Here is a 24612-nt window from a genome sequence, read left to right on the forward strand (position 1 = left end):
GAAACACAAACCCCTTTGAGGGAGCCGCCTGGTCGTTCAGCGGGTCGCCCTCGGACTCGGAAACGAAACGCACCACGTAGTAATAAAGAGCAACACTGATTGAATAGGTCAATCAATGGTGATTAGTTTTTGCTGTCCAAACAGAACGAAGCGCGGGCCCGGCCGTCGCGTCGGTTCTCTCGCCAGCAGGAGTAACGCACTACCGGGTTCGAGTGCATCATTCACCGGCTGTACCACTGCCACTACATACACTACACGGGTCACTTCCGTGCACGTGTGATGCTCATTTGCGAAATTGCATTCCACAGCTAGGCATTTGTTGGCATTCAGTCAGGTGTACCGAGACTAGCAGGGTGCGAATGAGCAAAAATGTCGTTGCTGTGCTGACTTGTACCATTGGGTTTCTATAACTACAACAAAACTATGGGTCATCAAAATAATAAAAAACTAATTTGTACGGGTATGACGATATAAACTGGTTTTATGATTAAACAGATTCCACATGTTTGTAGGTGAATTGTGGGTCAAGACGGTACACTGCTGATGAACATGCGTGGTAGGCAATTTATGTTCTAGCCAAAGAAAGTAATTACAACAAGCGTTTGAAATCCTACATAGACTCATGCGCCAGCACGGAGGAAAAAGGATGGACCATTTTTTGCAAAACCCAAAACATCTACTACTAGCTGCCAACGATTCTTTACAATAGATCGAGTAAAATCAATAATATCGGTGTCATTTATATGTCTAAAAATTTGTCAACTTTGATCTCCATAACAGGAAAATTAATTGCGCTGGGTGCTCATTGATTATTAGAATTAGTTTTTCCCTTTTCGTTTTTCGTCCTACGCTTTAATTAAATTCTGTTTAGTTTGTTAGGTTGCTGTCCAGTCCCCTTAAAAGCTGCGGTTCTGTAACTGTACGATACCAGGTGTATGCACCATTTTGATTTAATACTTATTTTTTATGTTATCGTAATCTCGAAAACTATCGATTGCTACAAAATTATGTCTTGGAATGATTTGGAGGAAATTGATATCCAAACACGAAATACCTAAATATCTAAAATCAGAAAAAAAATAACAAAAATAACTAAATACCGTCATCCGGGGCAAGATTGTGTCAAAAAAGCATATATTTTTGTTCTTTAGCTCAGTATACACTCAATTTAGGAACTAAGTTGATTTCAAACCTGTCAATATATACTGAATTGTTCAATTAACAACTTCCGTAGAGATGGTTTAGTATCAATGAAACCAAATTTTACTGGAAGTGCATGAACTTTGGCACAATCTCACCCCTTCTAGGGGGTGACATTGTGCCAAAAACATAAAGTTAGGCTAGAAACCTAAGCAGTGAACATTAGCATGTTTATAAACAATACACATAAATATCAGTATAAAGTAGTTCACTTGGGGCCGTCCATGAACTAAGTGGACTATTAGGGGCAGGGGGTCGGCCAAAAACAACACATCATACAAAAAGTATGAACGAAAATAACCCGGAGAGGTCTGAAATAACTGAAAATGAGTTCGTAGTCAATGGATAGCCTTTATATAGCCAGTAGCTTTTCTAGGGTTAACAAGGGGGGGATATATGAAGGGGTGTATCCTACGGGGGCATACCTATTTGATCATTGTACAAAAGTAACCATTACTTTGTTCGAGAACCCGCGGCCGCAGAACATGTGGCCTATCCCACCCCTTTTCCCTCTCCTTAACACTGGCAATTTATACACGGTATAATACATTCGTCTTATATTAAAGTGTTTATTCAAAGTATCTGAAATTTCCAGGGAAAAAGTAAAAATTAGTTTAAATTATTTAGCAGACCTACACACTTAAAAAACTCAGCAAAATTTACCGAGATTTGGACAGGCGAGCGTTCGGTGAAAATTTCAGTTTTGCAAATCGACGTTTACGGATCTTTACTAATGTTTGGCATCATAAAAAATTTTACCGAACGCTCGGCTGGTCCAAATCTCGGCAAAATTTTGCTGACTTCGGCATTTTTTTTTAAATGTGTATGATGCTGTTTGCTCCAAAATGGATGATGCAATCTAATCTGTCAAAATATTGTGCTCAATAGTAAAGAATGTGAGTGGTGCTCCAATAAGATTGCTATTATTGTTATTAGTTTATCAGGACTTTTTAAACGCAAGGCGTTCATTCGAGTCATAGGCTTCAATAAGATGTATTTGGACTTGTTGTAGAAAATTTAATGTATTTTTTAGAAATTTTATGATCAAGGTGGAGCAACACAAATAACATACGAGAAGGGCATACATAAAAAATAGGCTTTTCCGGTTTTAATGATAACGTTTTGTTCATCGGGTCTCCATCAAATTAGTTCATCTCGACAGCAGCATGACAGTTAATGAACTAGTTTGATAGATTACCGAAATCAACAGTCATTTAAAACCAAAATTAGTAACATTGATCAAAAAATCACTCTACAATAAACTTTTATCTAAAATCGCGAGAACGGCTGCATTTAGAAAGTTGGCCGTCATCCTGCTTCGGTGCCTTCCGGACGTAGAGGACAGCACGTTTCATCGTTTCCTGGAAAAACCAGAAGGAATTTTCTGCCTTCTTCACCGCATTGCGAATCAAAAATTTCGGCCGACGCTTCGACAGATTCAACATCTTCCTGGCATTTACCAGTTTGCTGCAGTTACCTAATTGCCGCTGAGTCCTTTGAGTTTCTTCTTGAATGAGAATGTCCCAAATGACATTCGTCTCTTCTTCTCTTCCAGTCTTCCTCTTTTCCTCTCTTCCTCTAGTCTTCTCTTCTTAGCTTCCTCTCTTTCTTTCTTTCTCTCTTCCTCTCTTGTTGCTATCTTTCACTAGCTGATATCTTTCACTAATTGCTGTCTTTCTCTAATTATTGTCTTGCTCTAACTCCTGTTTTTCTCCAGTTGCCATATTCCTCCAGTCGCTGTCTTTCTTCCTCTAATCGTGGTCTATTGCTCTCTAGTCGCTGTTTTTCTACCTCTACTAGCTGTCTTTCTGTCTTTACTCGCTGTCTGTCTCAGTCTACTTACTGTATTTCTATCTCTACTAGCTGTCTTTCTCTTTCGTCGTCAGCCACCGGTCACCCTATAGCTGGGTGGTTCGTACTGTTTCAAGCACTACCTTCAACTCGTTCTAGGGCCACTCGTTGTCAATTTCCAATTAGCCTCAGAAGTCACAAATCGCTTTCGACCTGATCGAGCCATCTTGCACGTTGATCCCCCTGTTTCTGATGCCGGTGGGGTCATTGAAGAGAAGCCAGGTGTACGATGGGTATCTCTTCAAGCAGTGCCTGCAGCTCGTAATTCATACATCTCCGTCACTCTCCACTTTCAGTTTATACTCAAAATATCATCCGCAGTAGCTTCCGCTTGAACACGGCAAGGGCGCGTATCCGCGCTCACGTCCTCCGTGAGCAGCATCACGGTTTCAAGTCCATAAACAACTATTCGTCTAATAAGGGTTTTGTACATCCTCAACCTCGTACGGCGGCGTATGCTTCTGGATCGCAGCGTTTTGCGAAGAGCAAAGTATGATAAAATTCTCGCTTGAATGTACCGCTGGAGCTCCTTAATAGTGTTGTTGTCCGCCATCACCAGCGATGCCAAATACACGAGCTCATCTACCACTTCAAATTCGTCGCTCTTAATGGTAACTGTTCTTAGAAGGCACGCGGTTGTTTCCTTTGAGCCTCTTCCTTTCATACATTTTGGTGTTGGATGCATATATTTTTATCCCAATCCTCCTAGAGTCCGCTTTAAGTCTGGCGTAAATTGCCTCCGCCGTCGCAAAGTTCCTGGATATAATATCAAAGTCATCTGCATAGCCTAAGCATTGTCTACTCGTGGTGCAAATCATGCCTCTCGTTTCGATACCCGCTCGTCGGATAACCCCCTCAAGAGTGATGTTGAACAGCATGCAGGAAAATCATCATCTTCGTCTCGAGGGGACTCGAGAGTGTTACCGAGAAGCGCACGAAACACATCACCCGATACAATGTAGCTCTGATGCATTGTAGCTCTATGCTTATGCATTACGTGCCATAGCTGGGCCCGATCGATTGTATCGTCTGCTGCTTTGAAGTCAATATTGATGCGATGCGTGGGCACGTTGTACTCCCGACATTTCTGCAAGATCTGTCGGATGGTAAAAATCTGGTCCACAGTTGCACGATCCGCCATGAAGCCCGCCTGGTAATTGCCTATGAAACCCTTTCGTATCGGTGACAGCTGGTATAACAGGATCTGGGAGAATACCTTGTAGCGTTACTAGCATTCTGCCGCGATAGTTGCAGCAGTCGGGCCGATCACCACTCCTTCCGTGCATTTCTCCGGTAACTACTCCTCCTACCAAATCTTGGAAATAACCCAGTGTAGGGCCATTGCCGCCGTTTCCCGTCCATGTTTATAAAGCTCTGCTTGTTGATTTTCGGAAATCCGATTTCTCGTTTGACGCCTTGGAGATCAAGTGGAGGGAATTCGTGTGTAGTTCTCGCTAGATTGCGGGTTATCTAGCTACCTGATATTCAGCTGGGGAGGACGGGTTTCATGGCCTTCAATAGTAACGTGGTCAATCTGGTTCATTGTAAGTTGGTCAGGCTATCTCTAGGTAGCTTTGTGGATATCTTAGCGTAAGAAAAAGGTACTTCGGATCACCAGGCCTCGGGAAGCTGCGAAGTTTTACATCGTCGGACGTTAGCGTTCGTGTCGTTCATGTTCGTTTCTGCCCTGCTGACCTTGACGTTCATAACCCCCATAACGATTTTGATACCCTGTAGCGTGCAGCAGTCGTACGTTGCCATTTTACCATCTTATAGTACCGAGACAACACTGTGCCTCCTTCCCTGTACATGATCTTAGTTGGTTACCTGATCTCCATAAAGTTGCCCGTATTCCGTACCATCCAAGAGGTGGTAGGGTTAGGAGTTGCTGGATAAGAGGCTAGGGATCACTATCTGGTCTGTATTACGCATTATTCAGCTGTTCGCCTCTCTCTCTCTTACCTGCTTTCAGAATCCTGAGGATTCCTATTTCACAGAAAAGGCAATTCCATTACCGAGTTATCCCGGAGATTCGCCTATCGGACTCTCATATGAGAATCCTGGTTCCATATTCAACTAATTCTGTACGATATTTTTGCAGAAAATCTGCGCGCGATTCATATTCGAGAAACTAAGCGAGAATCTGTGCAAATCTCTGTTGTTCATCCGGGGTGGCTGCGAGGCTGGGAGACTAGAGCGGGATAGAGTCTAAGAAGGCACAAAAGAGGGGGCCGAGTAACATCGGGCACCCAACTAGTTTCTAATACAAAATAATGAGTAAAATTATATCTTCTTGAAACACTGAGTCTCCATACAATGTAAGGGGTTACGTCTCTCAACGCGCTAAAGAACATTGGGCAATGCTATGATCAAACAACTAAGATATTCCTCAAATTCCTAATGTTCCTAATATTCCTTTCTAGCGTAGCAAATCATACGATTTTAATCATTGATTTTATACGAGAAATCGAAAGTTGTTTGCTTCAAAACGCTGGATTTATAGATACGTCCAAAATACAGGGTGCGTGAAGGAATTCACGGCAAATCACGGCAATTGGAAAAAGTTAAAAAACTTCTGAGCCATCTTTTTCTCTGATGAAAAAAAACTTTAACAAAGATCAAAAGATCAATCGAAAGTATGACAGGTGGCTTGCATCAGATCGTACTCAGGTTTCTATCGTCATGTCAACAAAGTTTCCGACCCATGTGATGGTTCTAGGCGTAGTCTCCAGCGACAGGGATGTAATGCCTCCGTATTTCTTTTAACAAGGACTAAAGGTAACGGGTGGCTACTAAAATTTTGGAATGTTTTCGCGGCCCTTATGCTCAACAACGAACAAGCTCAGAGAGAAATGAGAGTATGTATGTGTTAGCTCTCTCTCTCCTCTTTTTGTTAATATTTTTTGTTTTGTTTGTGCTTGCCCAGTTTTGCTAAAAATGGTGTCGAAATAAGAAGCATTTCGGAAGCGCGTTGTACACTTCTACGAACTGCTACAGAAATCTCGGCAAAAAGTATACGGTACAACATTTAAAAAACAAATATGTTGCAGCTTCGACTCTTTACCATATCCTAAGATTTCCAATAACTATTCGCAAGCAATGTAGTGGAAAACCAGCCAAAATTATGGACATCGTTCTCTTTCTCGTTTCTTCAACAAAAAGCCCTCTGGTTTGGTTATCAATTAAGATGTACCAGACAAATGTTTGAAGAAAATTATGATCCCGTTTCTACAAAAACATCATGGAGATGGACAATGTGTGTTTTGGTCGGATAGAGCATCATCGCATTACGCCAAAAACACAATCGTTCCTGAATACCCATTCGATCCCAAGTTTATCCAAAAATCACGACCCGAAAAATCTGTTTCAGTGCGCCGAATCGAAGATTTCTTTGGGATTTTGAGTTCCTTGGTGTACAAAAACAACTGGAGAGCCACGAATTGCAAACAGTTGATTGGTAGAATCAAGAGATGCATTCGTAAAGTTGACATGACGGCCGTACAACGCTCCTGTTTCGACGTTAAACGAAAGCTTCGGCGAACAGCCGATTACGGACCGTTTTCAAATGTACACTTATTTTCAACAATGGATAATGTATAATTAATTTCGGTATCTTCTACATGTATCTCTGTCTTTTTTGACAGCTTGAAAAAAAAATTCCAAAATTTTAGTTGCCACCCGTTAACAGCCGATGTATACCTGAAGGTTCTGAAGTATGTTGTTGTCCCGTGGATGAAGGAGGTTGCAGCTGGTCGTCATTTCATCTTGCAACAAGACAGAGCACCTGCTCATAATGCCACAAAACACAAAAACTTACCCGAAACCGGTCGGCAAAAAAGGTAATTTTTATACTTTGTAAGAACAAAAAAGTAAAGTGTCCAAAGACATTTAAGAGACACAAAAATGGCTTGCCAAAAATGTTCCGCAGTTTTGGGATAAGGAGATTTGGCCCCCTAGTAGTCCCGATATTAATCTTTTGGATTATTTTGTGTGGGGCGTCGTCGAGCGGGATACAAATAGGACGCCTTACACTTCGCTTAGGTCGCTCAAAGCTAAGATCATCGAGGTGATGGCGTCTAGGGATCGAAAGATGGTAAAACGTTCATGCGGCAGTTTCCGAAAGCTTCTATCAGCAGTCATTGAAAAGTTTGTTTTGATAAAATAATTTACAATTCCCATATGTTACGAAAGAAAATAAACCACAAAACATCCCTCACATATACGATTAACTTCTTTGAAAGAAGCGTTTAGTGTTCCGCAGCAAGCATGGAAAAAATCACATCAAACAGCATTCATTTTGAAATCATCGACGAACCTACTCATCGTAAGGTTTCAATCGCACTGACCATCTGTGTACAAAATTACGCACTCATACGAACGAAGCAGAACAAGCAAAGCAAAGGAAAATATGCGACAGCGTTCGTTGGTGGTTTTGTTCACGCGATGGATCTTTCGTGTGGTGTGTTCATTATAGGGTAACTGGTGGTAAAATGCCCAGTCGGGGCAAAATGCGCCGCTGTAATATTTCACGAATTACTCACTTTTAACCTGTATTTAAGGTGCCAATCGCTTCTATTTTAGATTACAAACTTGTGTTGAGCATATAAGCTTTCTACATTACATAAATCCTATGAAAAAACAAAAAAATTATTTGCAGGCTTATTTCTTACAATTTTCGCAACTTTTTTCGTAAGACATTACGCCACCAATAAACAATATTACGTATCTGTAAACGGTTCTTGTTTTGAACAATGGTCTCGGCATCCAGCAGCCAATGTAAAATTGCTTAATTGAATTATTATTTATGTGATTTAAACGATTTTTTTAAACAAGTTCTAGCGGGGCAAAATGCGCCGTGAGAAGCATGAATTTACTTGCAGTGCAACCAAACGTTAATCGATCTAGTAGCCCATACACTTTCAGGCAAATGTCAAAACGTTGGTAGAAGCAAAAGGCAAAGTGTTGTTTTAATTCTGATTCGCTCCGAAAAACCCGGTTAAGATGTCGCGAAGCTACATAAGAATAACCCACCGTCAGTCTTGGCCGGAGCCTGCCACTTGCGGCGGTAGTGAAAACCAGTGAAAAACAGTGAAAGACGCGTTGCCGGCAAGGTACCAAGAAAAACCCTTGTGTGATATGTTAGCATCGACCGCTCCAGCGAAGATGGACCTGGCGATTGCAAAACCGCGATCCGGAATAACAGATTTAATAAGTAAGTAGGTCCTCACGCTGTTCTGAGTCGTGCCGGGTATGCATTAAAATAAAACAGACAGCGTATTTTTCCAATTTGTTGTGGTGCATTTTGACCCTTTGTTGTGGTTCGTTTTGTACACACCTATGCGCATTTTACCCCTAACGAATCTGAAAACAAATTTTCAAATGCCTTATATAATTTCACGATTTAAACGTGTTTTATTGATTTTTATGCTTCAGGACGAGCATGTTAGGTAAAAAACTGTTCTACTTTAACGTTTATAGTCTAGTTTCTGGAAATGCATTCAGCATTGATGAATAATATGATATTCTTCTTAACGTGGGCATTATACCCCCAGTCCCCCTACTACGAACGCTTGGGAAAAGATTCGCTTTTGAATGCATTCACTGAGTCGCAAAGAATCGTTCAAAAAAAATTCGTTCGAATGTTTCTTCCGCGATCGTTCGAATATTTCTTGAGCGTTCGTTATTTGTTAACCCCTCTATGCGGTCGGCATCATTTTTAAGCCCCGCAAAATTAAATGAAATAATCGTAATTTTTAGTGTTTTCCAATATTGTTTCACCAAATTTGGAAATTTTCTCTTCATAATCGCTACAGATTGTGATTATATGTCATTCGGTTCTGGATAGGGTTGAGATACCGGGCGTACCGGAACCGGGAAAACCGGTAGTATCGGCTGATTTTTTAATACCGAAATACCGGTACTGGCACGGGAGAATACAGGTTGTTTCGGAACCGACCAATGATGCAATTTTTCTAACATTCGTCCACAAAAACAAAGACGAGTAATAATTTTTGCAAATTTTGGAAACTGCGCGGAATGTTTTAATAAAACAATATAACGAGATTGGCGAAATCGTTGGTAAGGCTCCGCCGAGCGTTGGTTATGCGAGTAGAACTGAAGGAAAAATTTGAAAGGCCTGCAGAAGCACAAGGCAGTGGCAGCTTAAAGGGACTCGATTAGGCCCGTATTCCAAAAAAAAGGTCATATGAATTCACTTACAGTTGGATTTTGATTTTGGCATGGTTCGATTTTGGCATGCCTCGCTTTTGGCAACAAAAGTATTCGTTTTTGGCAACACAAGATATTTCACTTCCAAAAATATGCTTAAATATCAATCAGTTTTCGCATACATCCCTTAAATGTTGAAAAATGATGCCCTTAGTATGTTCATGAAAAAAAGTTATGTGCTTTCGAACAATAAAATTTTTATTGCCGTAGAACTACGTCTTACCGCAGGGTGTCAATAACTTATTTGTACCGGACGGATAGCTCTTGGCGGACTTTTTAAACATAAAATTGTTGCAATCGTTGATTAATGATATTTAGTCAATTTCTTGGGGGGGGTCTCGATTTTGGCAACATAGGCAACACACATTTGTTGCCAAATTCGAAATCCTACTGTACTTCGAAACAAAGATTTGAAAAACAAGTATTTGACTATATGCTTTACGATACCTTGTGTACAGTCTGTCCTACGATGAAAGATTCAGAGAGAAGATTTTGGGTGTCTGGCAATTTTGTTACAAAGGCATGGAGAATAGTGTATTGAATATTCTGTGCATCTTAAAGTCGAATTTTTGCACCCGCTAATTTTATTTAGAGTCTGTTATCTTATCTACACCGGTAGTATTATTTCCGGTTTTCGGATTAAAATTTGGCAACAAATGCCTGTCGCCTATGTTGCCAAAATCGAAACCGTGTCAAAATCGAGACCCTTTTTTGATATGAAAAAATTGAATGTAAATGCGTTAGAAATTGAGTAAATATTATTAATCAACGATTGCAATCATTTTATGCTTGAAAAGTCTGCCAAGAGCTATCCGTTCGGTGTAAGTAAGTTTTTGACAACCTGCGGTAAGACGTAGTCCTACGGCAATATAAATACTATTGTTCGAAACATTCTATAACTATAACAGCTAACTTTTTTTCATGAACACACTGAGGGTATCATTTTTGCGTCATTTAAAGCATGTATGCAAAAACTGACTAATATTTAACCATATTTTGTTAGGGAAATATTTTGTGTTGCCAAAAACGGATACTTTTGATGTCAAAATCGAACCATACCGAATTCGAAATCCTACTGTGTTTCGAAAAAGTTTATCGACCCGATCCCCAATCGATTAACTTTACCGAGAGTCGTACCTCTAACCGTCACAGCTATCCAGCAAAAATCACTTTAAAATTGTTTTACTTGATGCCATACGTGACCAACATCGATCGATAACATGATAACATGAAATAAAATAATTTAATTTTTAGATTGGTCACACAAAGCCCGCACGACTAATTTGCATCATTTCATTTTTATTTAGCCTGTTAATGATGAGCGATACTTAAAACATAAAACAAAAATGGCAGGATTATTCCGTCAATACCATTACAAAATCTGCTAAAATATAAGTTTCAGTTACTGCCTTAGTTGAAAAACTGCATTGAATGTTCCTTGCATAGCTACGTATTGCGCGGTTTGCGCTTTACCAACAGCAAACATTCTTCTATTTCGTTCAGTAAGAAGATCGTTGAACGCATTCATTTGGATTCGCAATCATAGTTCGCACATGATTCTTTCCAACACAATCTTTTGATTCAAATGATTCTAAATGAACCTCGATACAAAAGTTCCGATCTTGTTTGAATCATTCGCATTCTTCCTGCAGTAGGTCGGCGATTCATCGGTGAATTAACTCTGTAGGGTTCTATTCGAGAGCTTGCATGCGAGGGAGAATGATTGGAAGCAATACTTCGAAGCAAGCAATATATTCACCAAAAATAATGTGAGTGAATGAATTTTTCCATGCTTGTTCCGCAGTACAGTTCAAAGCAAGAAAAACTATTTGAATTTTTAAATATTCCAACTCATGTACCAATTACTTACCCTCCTTGACCGTAATATGTACAATCCTAAGAACAGAACAAAAGACTAAATGATATTACCCCTTGAAAAAGACACCAACAAAGTGTCGAAACGTCGGGAAAACATCAAACTTCAGTCTTGATAAATTTCTCCGAAGAGAGCCCTGCCGAATATTAACAGTTACAACTGAATCCAGTCGATAAAAAACACAATTTATTTTTTAACTTAACGTGAGCAATCTGCCCAAAGATAATTCAAAGCGGAGCAGGCTTATACATTCGGACGCTTGATATCTATTTCGATGGATGCGCATGGTAGACAGTGAAATTGAATGTTGAGCTATAAGGATGGGATACTAATTATATTTAATGCGAAACTGTCTGATTCAAGACCTAGAAGTGTTATTGGATTTGTTTTCTATTTCTGATAATCTATGGAAAGCAAATAGAATGGAATTTCGTTTGGAAATACATTAATTTACCACCAGACTATAAAATAATCTTGGAATGAAAAAGTTGATGCAACTAATTTTCATAATATTTTAGCCTAGCCAAATATGGTGTTGAAATTTATAAAAAAAAACCCTTCGCCTTTTCCTCCCCATCAACCCCACAACTATTCCAGTCGATTCCATTTACAGGAAATACAAACCGAAAATAGCCCATTCAAACATAAAAAACTGAAAATTCCACCGATGAAAAGATACCGAACAAGGCTTTTTTACCAAAAATATATAATGATGAAATGTTTATTCAGGATGAGTTCCATCAACACGGAAGTTCCCATTGAAATGCAAAATAACTGTTACTTTCGCATTTACTGCACACTATCTGTTCGCCCTAAAAAAAATATTTACACATTCGGCACCAGGTTTACAGCTGGGCCAGCAGCCCAGCGAGCGCGAACGTCATCAAGCTAAGCTCGAAGTAATCTTTTAGATAAACATCTACGCCAACAACGCCATCAACCCGGCCGGCACCACAAAACTATCCATCGCCAGAAAATAGCACCAGCTTGGCAGCAAATTTCCACGGTGCTAGTCCGGCGACGGTTTTCGCAGCGGCCGACATTCCCACACTCACACACCCCCGGAGTGGAGTGTTTCATATTTCATCTTCATAAGCAACTACTACCATTATGTCATAGGAATCCGTTGCAGACGGCAAAAAAATCGGCAAGTGTTTTCCGGTTTCACGCATTTCCCCCGCAGAATAACCGCTCGAAGGAAGCTGTACTCAGGAAAAATGGGTCATCAGCGATATATGTACGATTGCTTTGCAGCAGCAGCAGTCCATGCAGGCAGCAGGAACCGAAAAGGACGATTTTCTCGCATCACATCGTATGTGTATGTGTTTGTATCGGTGTACGTGTGTGTAGTGTCGTGTGTAAGTATGTTTGCTAACACCGTCACTGGCCAAGGCATGGTATGGAAAGTGTAGGTACTTTGGAATCCATTCGCTTCTTCGCACCGTCGTCGCCGTCGACGCCGCTGCCGGTGCCACCGCCGTCGCGTCGTTTGGTTCGGTCACATTTCATCCCAAAGCGGATGAGATTCCATTTCGCCCTTTTTCTGATACGGCGAATGAAAAGAAAGAAAAGACCGCCCGCTCTATCTACGACGTTTTATCGCGTCCTTTTCGCATCACTGCTCATTCAATTCTCTCTCCAACAACCATCGCATCGCATCGGTACCTACACCGGATGCCGCTTTCGATAGTGCGACCACCACCGGCAGCTCTAAAATGGATGGTGATGAATAAGGGTACCATTTTTTTCTTTTTCTTTTTCTTCTTTTTTGACCATTAACAGCGTGTGGAGTCTCCTGTATAAATATATCTTTATTTATTCATATAGAAGTATTATTATGTCGACCATTATGTTATGATCGTATCATATTGGTCGGAGTGATCGCTATTACTTGACTAGGGCGTTAACACAAAGTTTTTTATTCCCTTGGGTTTCTGTAAAGAAAATAAATTGATTTCTTGAAATAAAATTAATTCAAAATTTCTGAAAAAATAGATGCAAGTTAACACTTAAAAAAGAGGGCGTTTAAATATTAAAAAAAGCTACCCACTTTATTAAAAAATAAAAGACAATAATCCTCACAAAGCAGTGATAACAGATTGGCACTAGCGTTGCCCAGACATAAACAAACGTGGGGCATCCGACCTTTCAGAAGAATGTTATGGCCTGGTAAAATTCACTTGACGCAGTTCTAATGAGTACTAATAATAATAATAATACAAAAGACTTAAATCGAACTTGACGTTTAACATTAAATTAGACTGGAATTTGGACATGGACACGAAATTTTACTTGAAATTATGATTGACCTATTTCGTCTCACACGTTTTCCCTCCCTCTAATGTTCTCTTAATCTTATTTTCTGTACCGATTTGTTAGTTTTGCTCTCACTTTTTTTCTTATTCCTACCGTTTTTTACTCTCTCTCGTTTTTCTTCTTTTATTTTCCATGTTTTCTGTTCCGTTTTTTTCTGTTTCCTATCCAATTTTTCTTATTTTCTGTATTGCTTTTCCTCTCTTGTTTTTTGTTATTTTTCCTCCCGCTATTTCCGTCTTTTCCCTTCTCTTTTTCCTTTTTTTTTTGTTTCCGATTAATAATTCTGCTTCTCATTTTTCGTGTTCGTCTGTTCCGATTTACCTGCCTTAGATGCATGATTTTTTCTTCTCTTCTGTCACAATTTACCTTTTTTATCTCTCATTTTTCGTCTTTTTCTCTAGTTTAACCTTTTTCTTGATCCGTTTTCCCTATTTTTCTTTTCTTCTTTTTCTGTCTAATTTTCTCATCCCATTTCCCATTCCTGTTTTGTTTCATTTTCTTATTCTTCTTTAATATTCTGTTTGATAACTTTTGCCCGTTTTCCTCGACTCCCCAATCGGGTTTCTTTTTTCTCTTTTTCGCAATTCTTTTTTTCCCTTTAGTGTTATGAAGCTTTCCCTTTCTGTTCCATTTACACTTTCTTGTGTCGTTTTCGCTCTTTTCCCTTTTCGTTTTCCCATTATTTTTATCACATTTTTCTGTTTTCTGTACCTTCTTCTTCTATTTGTCATGTTCTCCCTCCTTTTCTTTCTCGTTTTCCTTTCTTCTACTAGCTGATTCCGCTTTCTCTTGTTTTCCTTTCCCGTTTTTCGCTCCTTAAGTACTGATTTTCTTCTTGTTTAACTCTTTCCTGTTTCGATTTTCATCGTTCTTCCTCATATTATGTTCTGACTGAAGTTTTTGGAGCGTCTTAGTAGAATACGAAACCTAAAATTAAAAAAGAAGAAAACTTATCCAATTTAATTCTACTATGTATATTTTATTCACGACAGATACGTATTTCGCCTACGACTTGTAGGCTTCCTCAGTGTCTGTTTTCGAACTCTTTTTTCTTCTTCTTTTTCTTCTTTTTTAATTTTTATATTATGTCCTCCATTTCTGTCACGTTCTTTCATTTTATTCTGTATGCTTTCGTTTTTTCTCAATTTTGCTTATTTTCTCTTCTCGTTTCTCAATTTTCCTGCTCCCGTAATTTATCTATTTCTTTTCCTACTTTTCTATCCTGTATTTTTCTTTCTTCCCCTTTTTTTCCTATTATGTCTGGTTTAGTTGCATTTTTTTCTCGATTTGCACATTTTTCTTTATCGTTTCTTTTTTTTTCTTGTTTTCTCCATCTTTTTTCCCACTTTTTTCTGTTTTTGTTCCGTTCTTTCGTTCCTACTCTATCCAGTATGTCTTCGTTTTCTCCTTCATTTTTCCTTCTTATCTGTTATTCTTTTATTTTTCGTTCTGGCTCTTTTGTGTTCAGTCCCCACTTTTTTTGCTTCGTTTTCTCTTATTTCTCCCATCTTCTTATTTCCATTTTTTTTTACGTTCCGTTTTCGCTTATATTGTGTCAAGATTTTTCATTCGTTTTCCTTACTTTATGCCAGTTTTCCCTCTTGTTTTCTACTCATTTTTTGTTATTTTTTTCTCTCGTTTACTATCATTTCTCTTCTTTTTTTCTTTTTTCGTTTCCAGTTTTCTCCTTCTCGTTTCCCGTGTTCATCCGTTCCGATTTATCTTTTTATGATTCCCCGTTGTGTCCTTCTCTTCGCCTTTTCTCTCCAGTTTTTTACATTTTTCTTTGAGTCCGTTTTTTCCTGATATTCTTAACTTCTTTTTCTGACCCATTTTCTCATCCCATTGTCCTATTTTGTCCTATCTTTCTCCATTTATATCCCGTTTGACCCGTATCGGGTTTTTTTCTCTCTAGCAATTCTTTTACCTTTATTTTTCTCTAGTTTCCGGTTCAGTTTCCCTCCTTTTCTTCCTTTCCCGTTTTCCCATCTTTTAAATCACGTTTTTATCTGTCCCGTCTTCCCTCTATTTGTCTTGTTTTCTCTCCCACCGAAGAAAGAGGATAGATAGTTTTCCTCTTTTCTGCCCGCTGTTTCCCCTTTTTTTTCTTCTATCCCAAAAGTCTGTATGACATTTTAGTGTGTTTTAGGCCAATTTTTATGGCTGTAAGCCCCTGGCTGTTATGCTAGCGGCTATGCGACGCAGGCCTTGTCATAAGACGTAAGGCCATCTAATAAATGAATACTCTCACGGGGTGAATACACACCTCGCTTTCTATCGTTTTTCTGTTCCGTTTTTCACCATTTCTAATTTTCCACTTGTGGAGTTCTAATTTTCCACTTGTTTTTTCTTTACTTTCATGTTCCATTCGTCTTTTTTCTACCATTTACAAGCCAGATTTTCCTGTTTTCCAGTCTCGTTTTTTGTTTTCTGTTCCGTTAACTCCTTTTCTATTACTTTGTTTCGTTCTTCCTCATATTATGTTCTGCATTTTCTCCTTTTCGGTTTCGTTCTGTTTTTATTTTATCCCGTTTGTCTTCCATTGTCATTTTTTCTCTCCATTTTCATCTTTTTCTGTACACGTTTCTCAATTCTCAAATTTTCTCATTTTCTTTTCCTATCGCTTGTTTTTCTTCTATGCTTCAATTTATTCATTTTCTGCTCAGCTCACGTTTCTTCTCATTCTTTTCTATCTCACTCTCTCTCTCATTTACTGCTTGCTCTTCTCTTTTTCCTTTTTTCGTTTCTAGTTTACCGCGCTCTTGTTTTCCCAATTTACCTATTTTAAAATGTCCCTTTTATTTTTCTCTTCGTCTTTTTCTCTTTAGTTTTACCTTCTTCTTTGGTCCGTTCTCCCTGATTTTCTTCGCTTCTTTTTCTATCCCATTTTCCCTTCCCATTTCCCATTTCCCTGTTTTCCAGTCTCGTTTTTTGTTTTCTGTTCCGTTAACTCCTTTTCTATTACTTTGTTTCGTTCTTCCTCATATTATGTTCTGCATTTTCTCCTTTTCTGTTTCGTTCTGTTTTTATTTTATCCCGTTTGTCTTCCGTTGTCATTTTTTCTCTCCATTTTCATCCTTCTCTGTACACGTTTCTCAATTTTCCTGCTACTGCATTTTCTCATTTTCTTTTCCTATCGCTTGTTTTTCTTTTATGCTTCAATTTATTCATTTTCTGCTCAGCTCACGTTTCTTCTCCTTCCTCTCTCTCTCTCTCTCTCTCTCTCTCTCTCTCTCTCTCTCTTTCATTTACTGCCTGCTCTTCTCTTTTTCCTTTTTTCGTTTCTAGTTTACCGTGCTCTTCTTTTCCCAATTTACCTATTTTAAAATGTCCCTTTTATTTTTCTCTTCCTTTTACCTTCTTCTTTGGTCCGTGTTCCCTGATTTTCTTCGCTTCTTTTTCTGTCCCATTTTCGCTTCCCGTTTCCCATTTTGTACTATCTTTCTTCTTTTATATCCCATTCTTTTATATACTTTTTTCCCGTTTTCTTTGTTTCTTCCATCGGCTTTTTTTCACTCTCACTGTGCTTTTTTTTAATTTTCTCTATCTTTATATTATGTTTCCCTTTCTTGTCTTGTTTTCCTTCTTTTGCTTTTCCGTGGGCCTTTTCTATTCGTTTTTAGGCCTTGTCATAAGGCGTAAGGGCAACTAAAGAATGAATACCCTCGCTGTTCCTCTGTCTATTGTTTTCCTGTTCCGTTCTACCCCTTTTCCAGTCTCGTTTTTGTTTCCTATTCCGTTTTCTCCTTTTCTATTAATATTTTGTTTCGTTCTTCCTCTTATTTATGTTCTGCGTTTCTTCCTTTTCTGACATGTCCTGTTTTTCATTTTATCCCGTTTGTCTTCCGTTGTCTTTTTTTTCCCTCCATTTTCATCTTTTTCTGTATACGTTTCTTAATTTTCCTGCTACTGTATTTTTTCCTTTTCCTTTCTCACTTTTCTATCGCGTTTTTTTTCTTTTCTTGGGTTTTCTCCATTTTTGTTCAGTTTTTTCTTATTTTCTTTATCGTTTTTTCTTTTTCTTTCTCATTTTTCTCCCTTGCTCTTCCGTTTTCTCCCTTTTTTATTCAGTCTTCTCTGTTTTGTCTTGCTTTCCGTTTTTTCTCCCGTTTTCTTCTTTCAATTTTTTTTACTTCTGTTTTCTCTTTCGTTTGGATTGGATAAATTGGATTTAAATTGCACTTAAAATTGTATTTGGAATTGAACTAAAAACTAGATTTAAAATAGCCTTGAATTCAGTGTTGAAATTGGACATGTATTTACAATTGAATTTGTACTTAAAATTAAGCTTACATTGGGCTTGAAATTAAAGTTATAACTGAACTATTTTTACGTAATTAATTTACTTATCGCAAAAATAGTGGCAGAACGAATTAAAAACCGCGTAGATCCGGGTCATAGGAAATATTTTTAAGTTTTTCTTTTTTTTTATGCTACTTATCTTCTACTTTTTCCTGCTTGTTGTTTAATTCCGCACTAGGGGTCAGTCCCGGCCTTAGTGGTTAGCATTCACGCCACTCACGCCGAGGGCCCGGGTTCAAACCCCAACCCCGCAGACGTCACGAATGACCCAAAGCTGGTTAAAGTGACTATAATCTAAACTAAAAAAAATCCGCAGTATGTGATTTAAAGCTTCTAATTGATAGTTCTCGGCCAGCTGCTGATGTTCGACGCGATAAAACCAGCGACGAACGATTTTTGTGATAAATTTCTTTTCACAATTGCTAAATGCAGAATATGACTATCATACCTAGCTATAACTTGCAACAATGATGCCAATTGGAGAACTATCTGGAAATAAACAGAGAATTCTCAAAACCTGCTCTCATTGGATTTAGTCATATTTAAACTAGGTACTGAATTATTAAAATGAAGGTAAAAAATTTTTAAGAAGACATTAAACTAAAGCGACAATTTTTAATTAGACCAGATCATTTTGCGTAAGATACTATTTCTCGTTCACAATTCATTACGCGCTATACTCACTCACGATGAATCCCTTCTTCGTACAAGTTCTGTATTCTGCTATGGCAAAAAGGAAAGAAAAATCTTTTCCTTCACTTTCTTGAGTTTTCCAGCAGAATAAAAAAGAAACAGGCTAAGTCAACTCACATCCCAGTAGTACAGGACGATTTAATATTTCTTCAAGGCGTACAGATACGGAATGAATTTCAACGACGGGCGGCGGCGTCTGTACATGAGTTTTAAGTCGGTGTGCATCTTTCACAGCCCTGAATAGTGCTGAAATCTTTTCACATCGCCACAAAGGCGAGATATGAACATGCGATAAAAAAGCAATTGCAGAATCGACGATGGTGTCACCGACGACAGTAATTGCTGCACGTGTTTAACGAAACTTAGTCAAAATACAAACCGCCTATCCTCTGAGGAGCGTTGTTAGAGAAAAGTTTTTACCTTGAATAACAATTTTCCGCTTGTTTCCTTTGTCAAAAAGATATTTTACTGATCGTTTCTGATGTGCCCTAAATTTTGTTTTAAATATAAAAACAAATTAATTTTATTAGTTTTCATGATTTGCTGCCGAATCTTGCCACTTAAGTTCGTAAAAAAATAATTTGACGATACATTTTAAAACTTTTGGAACACATTTTCCACATTACTCTCGCAGCATACCGACTATCAATCTTCCAGTGACTAAAATTTAGACAACCACCGAGTAATTGCTATTTTCCCCATCACAATGACTCACGATTTCCGACATTACAAGCTTCATTTTACAAGTAATCAGTGTCTCAAGCCACTGTTCAAACTACGTAAACAAGACCACACCGTCATCCAATCGAACAAAGTAATCAAGCTGATGATCGGGCTAAATTCAATTGTTAACAACTAACCACCGCCATTCCACAATGTGCGTAACGACAGAAACAATTGCACTGCCTTAACAGTCCGTCCCATACCAACGTGCACACGAAAAAAAACTTCGAATAGTCATTCGAATTCTGAAGGGGAATTCCTTTCTCCGTTCGACGAAAATCGTTGGAATCGACGACGATCCGAAAGCTCTGCCGCGGCAACAAATTTCCACGCTATCATCATCATCATCATCATCATCATTTCCATTCCATCCGGAGATAGTCATGGCAAATAGCGGATGATTAAGCTTAATTAAAATTCCTTTAAATTGAGTAATTTGTTGCTCTCTCGATGTCGACGACGACAACGACGACGACGACGGCGACGGGAAATGGCATTTTCACGACCGCCAGGCAGCCCTTCAAACAGGCGGCGGCGGGAGCAGCTCCATACAGCGATTTACGACGACGACCGGACGAGTGAGTGGGACGAGGCAGCGGAAAAAAGGTTTTGCTTTATTCGAAAAGTTCAATTTCATTAATATACTATTACACAGCAGATTCCGCCGGCTGGCCAAACTTTCGCAGAGGCTTCCATTACGGACCTTCATTACGAATTGATGGCGGCAATCTATAATGAAGCAAAAGTGCGCGCGAACGTGAAAAATCGTAAATCAGCATAAAATTTGCTACAACCGAGAGGAAGCAATTCGAACGAATGAACGAGAGGATTTGCGCCGTTTCCATTGCGATGATCTTCCGGCTGGAAAATTACAAGTGCCCCTGTGACGCCCGGTCGACTGTGCCCCGTCGTCGTGTCCATGGTAACTTCGTCTGACGGCGACTAAACGGAGGCATTTGAATAAATACAATTTATTCGCTAGTGTAAAGTTTATATTTCTCTAGTGTGATTAATGGAACACGAATGGTATAGTTCGGACTACAAGATGTATTTTCGATTTAGAATAAAATCTATGGCATCTTTGAGATTTTACATAAAAATATTTCGTATTCAATTTGACCGAAAACTACTTTCAATGCGTTGTGAATATTAATATTAGGTGCACGATTAGATTCTCGCTATTTTTACAACTTTGTTGTGAAAAACTTGTTACAAATGAATGAAAGCTCAACCTGTCCATAGCTACAACTTTTTCCCACCTTACCTTGCAAGGCTCGAATACCGAATTACGATAAAAGTCCTCATCTTTAGAAATTACCCACGAATTAAACCATTTTTTGATGTTTTTATATGAACAGAACGGCTGATTAGCCAGAAAAGGTAATAGTCGGACGGCACCGTATCTGGCGAATATGGCGGGAGGAGCAGCACTTTCCATTTCCAAGTACGTTTTACCAAGTTTGACGAAATGAGGTCGAACACCCTTGCTCGTATCGCAACCCAATCGCATTAATTGAATTCGATAACGTTCCCCAGTAATGATTGAGTTCGGTTGCAGCAAGTATAATAGGAAACAAACGAGTATTTTTGCAAAATTATCGTACAGATTTGAGCCAAAAAGTCCCGTAATCACATAATATTTTGGTTACGTGCGTTGTTAGTGGGCGTATAAGCTTAAATAGTATTGAAAAATGCGAGATTTTCTATTTTCCCAGAAACCTCCAAAGGATTTTTCGGAATTTCTCGGACATTCTCACCTACCTTGTTTTAAATATCCTTAACAAGTGACCCAAATATCGAAGAATACAACTTTTTGGATGGTAAGCGACCGGGAATTGAAACACATTTCGACAGTATTTTACAAATCTTCTTTCAGATGCTGAGCTTTTACCAATTTCACCCCCTCTCCCACAGCCCACCAAAGTGAGGAGCGGGTGGTGGAAGATATTTACACTTATTTTCCTCGTTAGCAAAGCAAAGTAAAGCCTAGGTGCTACATTCCGTTATCGAAACTTGATCTTCTGTTTTTACGACAGACTTCGCAGCCAGCTGTTAGAGTACAGAGGACCATTGCAGGGCCAGTTGCTACGATCATATTGACTCTAAAAGCCTCTCCCAGCTGAGATTCGAACATACGACGACAGGCTTATTAGGTCACCATCATACCTCGAGGCCAACCGAGAGGCGTCCTCGTTAGCACTAAAATCGAATAACAATTTACGATCTTTATCGTTAGATTTTAACAATTTGTTTGCTGCGTCTTTAAAGTTTGTAGCATTCTACGGGTGTATATCTTGAACTCTGGCGATAAATCTTCTCACGCCAGCAAGTAAGGCCGTTCCAAATGGATAGCACGTGTGGAAAAACTAACAAAAACCGCGTTGTACGCTTTGAGTAGCTCATAAGTGAACTGAGCTGTTGTAGCCCACACCGGACACCGCAAAGGATCATGACTGTGATCATGACCATGATCTTGAAACTCGATAGATCCGTTGTCGCTTGTTGAATGCATAATGATCTTCGACGAAAACAGGTTTCGTTGATTATATACCTTTTTTTTCCTTTTTATTTATTCATATAAGACTATTCGCGGTCATGACGTAAACTATTTTGGAAAAAGAGGAAGTGTGTTATGCGAAGAATGATTAATTGGATAAACTGGAAAATTTCGGTAAAGACCAAAAATATATCGGGATGTGCAATGGCAGATGCTACTCGCACCCACGCTTTCTCGGTTGGTACCCGAATGTTTTACTCACTAAACTACTGCCGGCCTGAAGGCGACGGTTGATTGTCCATAACTCCTCAACCGCATTAGTCTATGAATTCAACCGCGACGCGACGTCATCGTAGCAGAATGTTCCTCCAAGTGCCGTTTTGAAGGAAGGACCAATAATGGAGTAAACGGAGCCATCATCGGGATTAAACGACTTTTCAGCCAAGTACCAGTTGGGTTTGATGTTCACCTCACCCGAAAGATAATTCGTATGAACGTTTTAAATATTTTTCGTACTGGTTAGGTTATACCATTGTATATGTGCAAATACAATTCGCCACCGTTCTTCGTAGGGTACTGTACGATAAAAGTTATTCGAATAATTGCTGACCCAGTGGGTGTATCAGAGTTGCCAAAGCCGAAAGGCATTCTCTGTGCCCTTCGACGAATTCTGTGAAAACTACGTAGACGTAAGACCATTTCATCTGCCGGGTTGTCTTTTCCGTCCTCTACGTGACTCTATGGATTTCCAGTGTTGGCTTCCTGGATTTTCGACAATTTGTTTCATATGAACGTCTTCCAATTTGAGGTATTTGGGAGTTTGAGGTATTACAAGATATTCTCATGGAATTTATTCAAAAAAGGATTGGCACCCTATTCGATTCTTCTACGGATTTCATTACACAAAATAATTAAGTCTAGCTTTGTGTTGTCCAATAACAGCAAATATTGTTAAAAAATAGGGGAAAATGAGCAACATGACATACTTCCGAAACAAACAGGAAACGGGTGGGCACCACACAATTATTAAGAAAATTTTGCATAGGTTCACTTATAGTTTATCAGCCGGCTGGACGTTTCTGAACGTACGTTTTTGGCTTTGTTTTGTCCAAAGGATGTATGTCGTACCTCGAAGCCGACTGAGAGGAATAATCGTACTTATAAGTCGATACAATAAATGAAACAATATTGTTAAAACTCGATCCCGGTTGTTGTACACAACTTTAATGACGAAGTTCGATCACCTGGTGAGCGACCATGAATCCTACGTTAACGCAGGCTTTAAACAGCTTCCCGGACCTTCTTTCCGGACGGACTCTTCTTTCCTCTCAACTCGTGGGACTTTATATCGATAAAAACATAAATTTAACTTCAGTGAGCGTGGACGGATTAGATAATCCGTTCGCGAGAGGCGAAATCCAGAGATCTCCGTTGATGGATACAAGTGGAAGCGCCAACGTAAGCGGAACAGGAAGTGGCTCACCTGTCGTTCAACTGCATCTACGCCGGACGCAGCGATGACCAACCTGTCGCTAATAAAAGCAGCAAACCCGTTCGCGGGAGGAGACATCCAGCGTTGCATCCCTTGGTGGAGAAGGATGCATTTAGAAGCGTTAGTGTGGGTGGGAAAGACAGCGGTATGCCTACCATGCCGGGCACAGCGATGAACGGCCCAGCGCTAATCAGGGCGATGGGAAAGATTAGAGACGCGCTACCTAGCAGTAGTAGCAGTGACACAGCAGCTCGATATAATCATCGAGTTCACGTTAGGTCGCGGCAATTTCTCCAAGGACCTGAAGGAGAGCTTTCTCATGCTTCGGAGAACCTTGTGTGCAGCGACCAAAACGCACAACAACCTCGTGGCGCGTGCTGGAGAGGTAAAGAAGGGGACCGTGAAGGCGTCAAAGTCAGTACAGACGGATGCCTGCCCGTTGACAGGGTGTCGCAAAGCGGCTGAGAAAGCTACGGAGAAGAAAAAAAGAAAGAAAAAGGAAGCTCCACCTAAACCGACAGAAAAGCGAACGAAGAAGGGCGACGCTCTAACCCTGAAAACCGACGGGTCGAAATACTCGGAGGTTTTGAAGGCCATGAGAGGAGATGCCCTACTCAGGGTCTGGGTGCGGACGTGCGGAGCATCCGCCGCTCACGCACTGGCGAAATGTTCCTCGAGTTAAAGAAGGACGCCACCAAGAAGAGTTCCGCATACAAATCGGTTGTGGAAGGAGTGCTCGGGAAGGGAGTGCAGGTTCGTGCTCTCATACCAGGAAAGACTCTCCAGCCTCAAAACCTGGATGAGATCACCAATGTGTGCGAGGTCGTACAGGCTCTCAAAGAGCAAAGTGGAGTGGTGGTGGCAACCGAGGCGGTTCGCCTGCGTAGTGGTCCTGTCAGGACCCAGGCGGACGGAAACGAAACCCTGAAAGCTGCTAGGCTAAAAGTGGAGTGGTCAGTATACCCACTGAGCGTGCTCAAGCAGTCGGAGGATTGCTTCCGGTGCTTCGAGCACGGGCTTAAGGCCTGGAACTGCAAGGGGCCAGATAGGAGTCAATTGTGCATGAGATGTGGCAGTGCTCGCCATAAAGCCCTGCCTAAGACTGTGCGGAGCCGCCCAAGTGCTGGATCTGTACGGGTAAACGGGACGCAAAGCACGTAACGGGAGGTCCAAGGTGCCCGGCTGGTATGCAGGCGACCAAGCCACGAACACAACCTGAACCATTGCAGCACGGCTCACAAGCTGCTACACCAAGCAGTTTCCGAGTCGCCATCATCTCGGACCCATAACGCGTCCCTGCCGGAAACGGCAACTGGGTCTCGGATAGGTCCGGGACGGCGGCTATATGGACGACAAGCAGGTTCCCGGTTCAAGAGGTTGTGTCAACCGCAGACGAGGGATTTGCGGTTGCCAAAGTGGGTGGAGTGTTCTACT

The 24612-nt window shown here is 40.1% G+C and overlaps 1 protein-coding gene across 1 annotated transcript in view; it reads left to right on the forward strand.

The window, feature by feature from the left end:
• Positions 1-24612, forward strand: part of LOC128739588 (synaptogenesis protein syg-2) — a 407709-nt gene that overhangs the window by 367774 nt on the left and 15323 nt on the right. The window lies entirely within an intron of this gene.

This window comes from Sabethes cyaneus, chromosome 3, assembly GCF_943734655.1.
Source record: "Sabethes cyaneus chromosome 3, idSabCyanKW18_F2, whole genome shotgun sequence".
Lineage (NCBI taxonomy): Eukaryota > Metazoa > Arthropoda > Insecta > Diptera > Culicidae > Sabethes > Sabethes cyaneus.